This window comes from Halyomorpha halys, unplaced genomic scaffold (assembly GCF_000696795.3).
Source record: "Halyomorpha halys isolate HHAL.00 unplaced genomic scaffold, Hhal_1.1 Scaffold1278.1, whole genome shotgun sequence".
Lineage (NCBI taxonomy): Eukaryota > Metazoa > Arthropoda > Insecta > Hemiptera > Pentatomidae > Halyomorpha > Halyomorpha halys.
Window position 1 is genome coordinate 333,768 of NW_027115931.1, and position 8,319 is coordinate 342,086.

Consider the following 8,319-nt stretch of genomic DNA (forward strand, 5'->3'; position numbering starts at 1 on the left):
TCTCTTTTACACTATCTGGATTTAAACGTAGTTTTCATGGTATAATTGTTGGCTGCACCACGACATGTAATCTATTTCTTGACCAGAAAATCAGATATGGATAATTATTATAGCTGGAAATTAATCCTGTGCTTGGGTTCGTTCGAGACTACTGATACGTATCAGCTTTCTTATCAATATATATTTAGAATGCTATCATATCATATCTACATTCATTCATTCCAAATGTACAGAATACTAGAAGAAAAAAAAACATAAATGATAATAATACTAACAAAATAAAAATATGATATCTATAAAAAAGTATTTCCTCGATATAATAACAAATACTGATTAAAGAATAACAGAATAATTTAGAAACAAATTTAACAAAATTAGATTTATGTAAAAATAAAGTAAGAATTTCTAAATTTCTTCTGTGTGAGACACACATTTTTCACCTATACAATATATACATCATTAAGAACTCTGAAATAAACTTTGTCTCCCTCGAGTAGAAGGTAAAGCAGGGCTACATGAGATTTCAGCTTTTCTCTCTCAGCCACACCACCGGTATTAAAAGCCAATGGAGACTAACTGAGAGCTCTAGATAATAAAAAAAAAATATTTATTTTAACAATGAGTATAATCCATGTAGTTATATGAATATGGTATGAAGTAAAAAAGACATTAAAGTATTTCTTCAATAAGAGGCTTGTAATTAACCTGAAATATCTTGAGTGTGGTGTGAAAAATTCCAACTTCTAAATGTTCGGCTCTGGGTGTAACGTATTGGATGGTATTGTATAATTTTAAAACAAATTTTTGAGTCTTTAAAAAAATGGTGTAAAATTATATAATACGGCTTTGTAGTTTGTACAATGACAATTTACAATACTAATCATAAATTAAGCCATATTTAAGTCTCACTAACTTTAAGCGAACCCGACAGTCCCACTCTTTTTTTTTTTTTCGTAACCTCCTTTATTATTATATTCGTATAATGCTATAATACTATATTATTATATACGTATAATAAGGGAAAATATTAATGAACCAATATATGCTTGATGACTAAAACAATTGCTAATTCATGATAAACAAAGCTGAGCAGAGGTGAAGTTTTGATAACTATGTTTGAAAGAACAATAAGGCTAGCAATGCTACATCCTATCCTAAATAAAAAATCCAAGTTAAAACAAGAAACAGCTATTATTATTTTTTAAAAAATCTCAGGCCACTGCTGATGTATGGCTCAGAAGTCTGAGGTGTGGTATTATTTACAAAAAGGAAAGAATTGCAATCTTATAAAATAAAGTGGTAAGAATTGCAGTGGATGCTGCTTTGTTTGTAAGAAAGAGCCAAATACATCGGGAATTACAAATGGAGATGATAGATTTCATCAAGAAAAGGTTCATGAAGTTCCACTCCCAGTTACCGACAGTTAAAAGGAGCAGTGACCCACAACTTGGGAAACCCAACCAAAACGCGAAGTTTGAAGCCCATCCTGTTATAAATTTTATATTTATCGTTCTTTCATTGTCATTCTAAAAGTTTATTTTATTTTAATCAATATTACTTTTTAACCATTTTGTGTCTGAGATATCGAGAGGACAAATTATAGCTAATCGATCGCAATCACTGTTTATTTTAAAAAACATCTCAAAAACTACAGTGTTTAGATAAAAAAAAAACAGTAACAAGGCCACCAAAAGGAATTTAATTATGCATAAAATTCATTTCAACTAACTCATTAATTTTCCAACTTTATGCAAAAAACTGATAAGAACATGATTTTTACAACATTTATCTCCCTCTCCATCGTAGCCCCCTGGAACCTTTTTGCATGTAACGTACTGGTGTTCCTAAACAATTTAAAACAAGTCATATTCTTATGGTTTGAAAGTTAAGATAAAGTGTATTATTAAGGAACCTTAAAACATATCATGCACATTTTATTATTAATAGATAATAATATAAATAATTTAAAATTAGGGAGGGTTTAGTGGAGCACCAAAGCTATGTATCCAGATAGGCCTTATAATTGTCTTGTTGATCAGTTTGTTGTAATGAATTGGAAGATTAGACTGTTTGTCAAGTAAGTAGTGTAATAGTCGAAATCGACGTGCAGTTTCCTGTCATTTCAGACTTGTGTGAGGATTTCAGGTTAGTCGTTTGTCCAGATTTTGTCCAAGGTAGTGGATCTGTTCGACAGAGGTAAGATCAACATTATTAAAGGAGACTGTAGGGCATTGGGTAGGTTTACGACGAATGGTAAAGGTGATTAGATGGGATTTATTTGAATCCTCCAATTACGGCACCATTCTTCAAGGGCTGTGATATGGGATTGGAGAGTTTGGGATGCAATCAAAGGGTTATTATTAACAGCGAGCACACATTTGTCATCAGCATACGTGGTGAGGATAGCGTTTGGATTCGTTTGAATGTCAGCTGTATAGATGGTGTAGAGGATGGGACCGAGGATACTACCTTGAGGAACACCAGCGGACTGAGAATAGAGGGGTGAATAAGAACCATTGTGGTTTACATGAAATATGTATGTAAAGCAGTCCCGGATGTCAGACTCGATCAAAAGTCTTGAAACAACTATAAAAATGATTTTTTTCCAATTAAAAAAAAAAAAAGGAAATTGAAACCTTTTTTCTAATAACCTAACTAATAGTTGTACCTGTTATTATATTATATTATATAAAATATATTATTACATTATTATATTAGTTACAATTTCTAATTAAAATAGACAGTTCTGTTTTATAGTTCAAAAAAAGATTTAAAAATTATGAAAGATCACTTTTATGGAACGTAAGAAATGCCTTCTCTTGTACTTCATTATGATCTAGCCAATCAGTTCTGTCGAATGCCATTTTATGTTGACAATTTGCAAAAGGAATCAAGGCTAAACAGAAAAGATGTAATTTCATAAATATTTACCACCCCAACTGATCAAACAAACTATTACATCAGAAGCTAAACAAAATTTTGGAGCAGGTTCGTTTGTATTATTTATATCGAACTATGATGTTTGACCATCTATATTTCAAACGTCAACTAATTTGACTCCAACATTTGAACAAATGTGGACTAGTTACTAACGATCTTAAAACAATCTACTGATTGCTTGTGAAATACGAAAAACCAATCGTACACAACTACAATTACTTATACAACAGTGGCCACTGAGTTGGCTTACACAGATTATTATAAAATGATTAAATTAGATCAGATAGAAAACTGGCCAAAACAATATCGGGAGAACACCAGCGGGCAGTGCTATAAAAATATATTTTCTCATATCTCATTTCTCATTTTACCGTGGTTCTCACAAGCAAACATAGGAAAATACATCATAAAAACTTATATTAGGATGAATCATGGAATTTTCAAGAACTACCTGTACAAACTGAAACTTTTCAATGCCAACATTTTACTGGTAACGAGATCATTACTATAAAACTTGATGTCCGGTCAGCATCATCAATAGAAAATACCAACGAACGCTTAGGAAGGAACAGGACAGGATAAATTTATCAAAGTTATGTAAAATCCTTTGAATAAAAAGGAAGCCGCTGACATGGCATTTCTATAGCCGGAACGTAGCCTGTAGTTCATAAAACAACGAAATAGATGCTATAGAATAAGAAGCAGCCGCAGTAACAAGGTCCGTAATTATTTAACTATGCAGTTCTATAACCAGTCAGAAATAAACATTTGGAATTATACATACAAATAAATATAAAAAATATTAGGAACAAGTATTTGGGAAGACTAGAGAAGAACTATTCATGGTTACCATCATGCTTTGGAATCCTCTAAAAATACGAAAAGAAAGGTCTGGAAAAGGTAAATAAAGGAGACATTCTACTAACTGTTGAACAAGCAAAAAGGCAAAGCGAATATTACAACGAAAACATCGCTAGACGCAGTAGAAACAAACCTCACTGCCAAATGCAAGAATATTGAGCAATTATTCTGATATGTATTGCTCTAGGATTATGTTGGCGCAGGAGATAAACATTTCAAAGGAATCTATCAACAGCACTAAATGCGGGACCCACGGTAGCGGCGAAGGTACTGTTCATTTAGTCAATATTTTTAACGTTTGCATGATGAAAAGTATTTGATAAAATCATTCTCAATTATGTCAAACATTTCTGTAAGGCGAGCTCTTGCCACAAGAACAACCTGGTTTTCAAGCACGTTAATCAACAATCCACCCCAAATGGAACTGTAGAAAAAGATGAATAGCTATCTCAATTGGAACTCCACCACGACAGTTATGTTAATAGATTACTCCTAGGACGAAAGCATTTTCATGGCATTCCCTGAAAAAATTTAAGGGACTTCTCTACAAAACAAGACAACCATAATTTATGACGAACTACAAATATTGAAAATAAAAGAAATGTTATACCCTCAGCGAACAATTTTCATCGATAGCTTACAACTATAGGGAAAACGAATATTTAACAAAATTGTAACAAGATCAACCACTCAACGTTGGCTGAATATCATAAGCAATGCAATAGACTAATTTACTTATTTTTCAAGAAATTCAAATAGAGAGTAACTCCATCACCCGGTGATTAGTACTACAGCTGTATTAATAAAATCAAAGCAACTTCATAAAACGCAATTAGATCGCAATAGAAAGAACAAGAATTAGGATCGTCAAAACATACCAAAAGAAGAAACATAGGGATTAGAAAATTTAGGAATAAACATAAGAAAAAAAATCGGCATAAAAAATTTTTAATTTTCCGTATTCTTGATATTCATAAGAAAAAAAACATGAACAAAAACATTTCCTGCCCTAATTTGTTAGATAACATCAAATCTTTTTTAAAATCATAAAAGCTTGTCAAAAGAAAAAGTAAAAAAAGAGCACTAAAGAAACTCTCAATGCTTACTAAATAAGACAAAACATCTTGAATAATAATATGTATATCTCCTTAATTGGCCATTTTAATGAATTATTATAAATTTAATTTCAATATGTTATTCACAACACATCCCACGCAGGTACTTGTATTCTTATTCATAAATCTTTACCTCACTCCCTTCTTCCTTCCACTCCTTCTGATACTATTCAATCAGCATCCTTCAGCTTATCCTCTCCCCCGTTTAACATAAAACTTTCAGCGTTATACTGTCCTCCAGGTAATTCTCTTTCCTATAGCCATCTTGACTCCTTATCCCGGTTCTTTGGCCTGCGATTTATTGCTGGAGGAGATTATAACGCCTAAGATCAAAGGTGGGGATGCAGAACGTCCAATACTCGTGGTAGGACTCTTTTCCGAGTCACAACTTCCAGTAGCTATTCCATCCTCTCTCCCAAAAATCCTACTTATTGACCTACATCCCTTAAAAAACGTTCCAATATCCTTGATGTATTTGTTACTTCCCTAATACCCTCCTCACAATCCACAGTTCAAACTTTAGGTGACCCCTCTTCAGATATCCCAACCCACGCATTACAGACTTAACAGCATACGCTGATGACACATTTGTACTGTCTCTAAACAACGACTACTAATTCATCACAAACCCTATAGACACATCCATTGAATAATAGTATCAGAACTGGAGAATCAAAATAAATCCTAACAAATTCCACCAGATCACCTTTACTCTCCGTCGTGAACCTCTACCCTCCTGTCCTACAGTATCCTTATTAAATAGTCCACTAACGCCTGTTGAACAGAATAACATCTTGGCAAGAGGCTTACTTGGAATCCACATAAAAGACTGAAACTGCATGTAGATTTCGATTGCTGCAACACCTACTTGACAAACGCTCTGAACTTCCCATTCACTAAAAAAAAATGTTATATACTATAGACCTATTTGGGCATACGGAATTGAGCTCTGGTGCTCTACCAAACCATCAAATTATTCCCGCAACCAATCCGTAAAATCCTTGATGCTCCTTATTACGTTTCAAATAAACTTATCCAAAAAGATCTTAACATCCCTTTCGTTACAGATTTGGCCTGAAATACGCGTCTTTCCATTCCAAACTCCTTACCCATACAAACCCATTAGTTCTGAACCTCTGATCCTTAACAATCCATGATAATCCTCAGAGGAGTCTGAAAAGAAGATGGCCACGGGACCTTCTAACTTACAATTAAAATCTTCTCCGTATTCATTGTAAAGTAATAATTCATTTCAGCGTTGGACTCATTTGACAATTATGTATCTCTTAATTATAAATCAAGCCAAATTTAAGTCTCACTAACTTTAGGAGTTTTAAAATTTGATTTTAGACAATCCAGTATACAAAGTATGTAGAATAAGTGAACAAAATTTAAAAAGCTCGAATTGACTAGTTTTTATTCCTCCCAAGCTTTAGTAAAAGTGGAAGCTAATTGTGTTTTAACTTTGATCAGATTGACTATCTAAATTAATTTGAAACTCGAGTTTCATCATTATATAATGAAAATTAAAAACCTGTGTGAAAACTAACAAGTTTACTTTTTTTTTTCTTACCTCCTTTATTATAAATAAAAATAGAAATATTAATATATACCTAAGTATATATAAACGCAACTGGTGCCTCTTTGGAATATTGGCCCAGGAGCCGCTGGCCGGGGGGTACAAAGAACGGGGAGGGCCGCTCCACTACGGGAACTAGTTCACTTTTTTTTTCCATACCCTCCTGTAATGATTTTAGTGGGTATTTGGTACGTACATATAGGAGGTATGCTATATGTATAGCTGGGTGTTAAGGATACCTTGGATTGCCTTTTGGCATTATAAGGTTAGGTGAGGGGTCCAATGAATGTTGTAATTTGGTTTGCTTACGCTAGTGAATTATTGGAACGGGGAGGGGCCGTTCCGCTGGTTGAATGGTGAAAATTTAGACCTCAGACTTGAAGAGTCTAAGGCCTTCTCTCGTGGAGGACGTCGACTAAAGGAACCGTGCTCTGCCACCTCCCAGGTCTTGGTGGAGGGGCGATCTCTCTGAAAAGTGGGTTGCAGCAGGCCTTCAACCCATCAAAGAATTTGATTTCTATATACTCCGGCACACTGGGGAGTTGGAGCACTTCACGTATAACTCTGTTTTTGGACTCTCTGGTCTAATTCTCTGAAGCGTGGTTCCCCGGACGATCTTACGGAGGCCAGATCCCTGAAAGCCCTGTAGCCGAGTTATTGTAGTTCTGAAGAGGTGTCTCATAAGAGGGGCGCCGTGGAGCAGTGTGGGTCTTATAATGGATTTATAAATCTGCAGTTTAAGGCGTAGCGAGGGTTGTGGAGATGTGAGCAGGTGGTGCAGCCTATAGGATTTGAGTGGGCTATCTTGAGTCTCTCCTTGGCGTGATGGGAGAAAGTAAGATGACGGTCTAGAGTCACGCCAAGGTATAGGATGAACTATTAGTTCACCTTAGACTAGCTTACTTATCTCACCTTTAAAACCAACAATTATAGCGGGTATAGAGGTCAATGTACACCAAAAATAATTGATAGTAGCATTGTTCCTAGCTAACCCACCCCCTGAGACCTAGAGTAAGTGAAAGTCATTTATTTTTAATGGGTAGAGAAGACTTAAGTTAGTTAATGCAAATAATATAGAAAAACGACGTGTACCCGACAGTCCCACTCTCCGTGTTAGCATTACTTATTTTCCCCTTAAAACAGACACTTATAGGGAGTATACAGTATAACATGTATGTATGGTATGTCACAACCTCTAGAAGGAGGTCTTAACACCAAAAATAGTTGAAGAGAAACCTCTCCGGCCAACCCGCCCCTTTTTTTTTTCCTGATATCTTTATTTATAACAGATAAAATATACATAGTAGACTATGCCTAAATACATATTAAAATATATACAAACATGTCTTTTTTATATTGCCGGATGGCATTTTTAGAGAAGGTCCATGGTCTGAAGGCGGTTTAAACAGTGGTGGCATGGTAGCCGGGGGACTCACATAGAATGGGGAGATACCATTCCGGCTGGTGACAATCTGCCCCTCTTTTTATTTTCTAAACCTCTTTATTTATATATATTAACAATTACAGATATATAATATAATATAATACATGGTATATATACAAATTACATATTTACTTCGTTTGCCGTATGGCAGTATAAGATCTGCCCCTCTAAACCCCAATCGTTTCATATCCCTTTTAAAAACTTTATCTAAAACGAGAAGAGGATACTCAGTTAAAATATTACTTATATCGGGTTACATTGAAAAGGAGGAAAAATTGGAAATGGCGTGATCCCACCTATATGAATAAATTTATGCATATAAAAAATAAAGTAAGTTTTGTACGCTCCCTAAATAGTGTATATATTTTCTTTATCTTCGT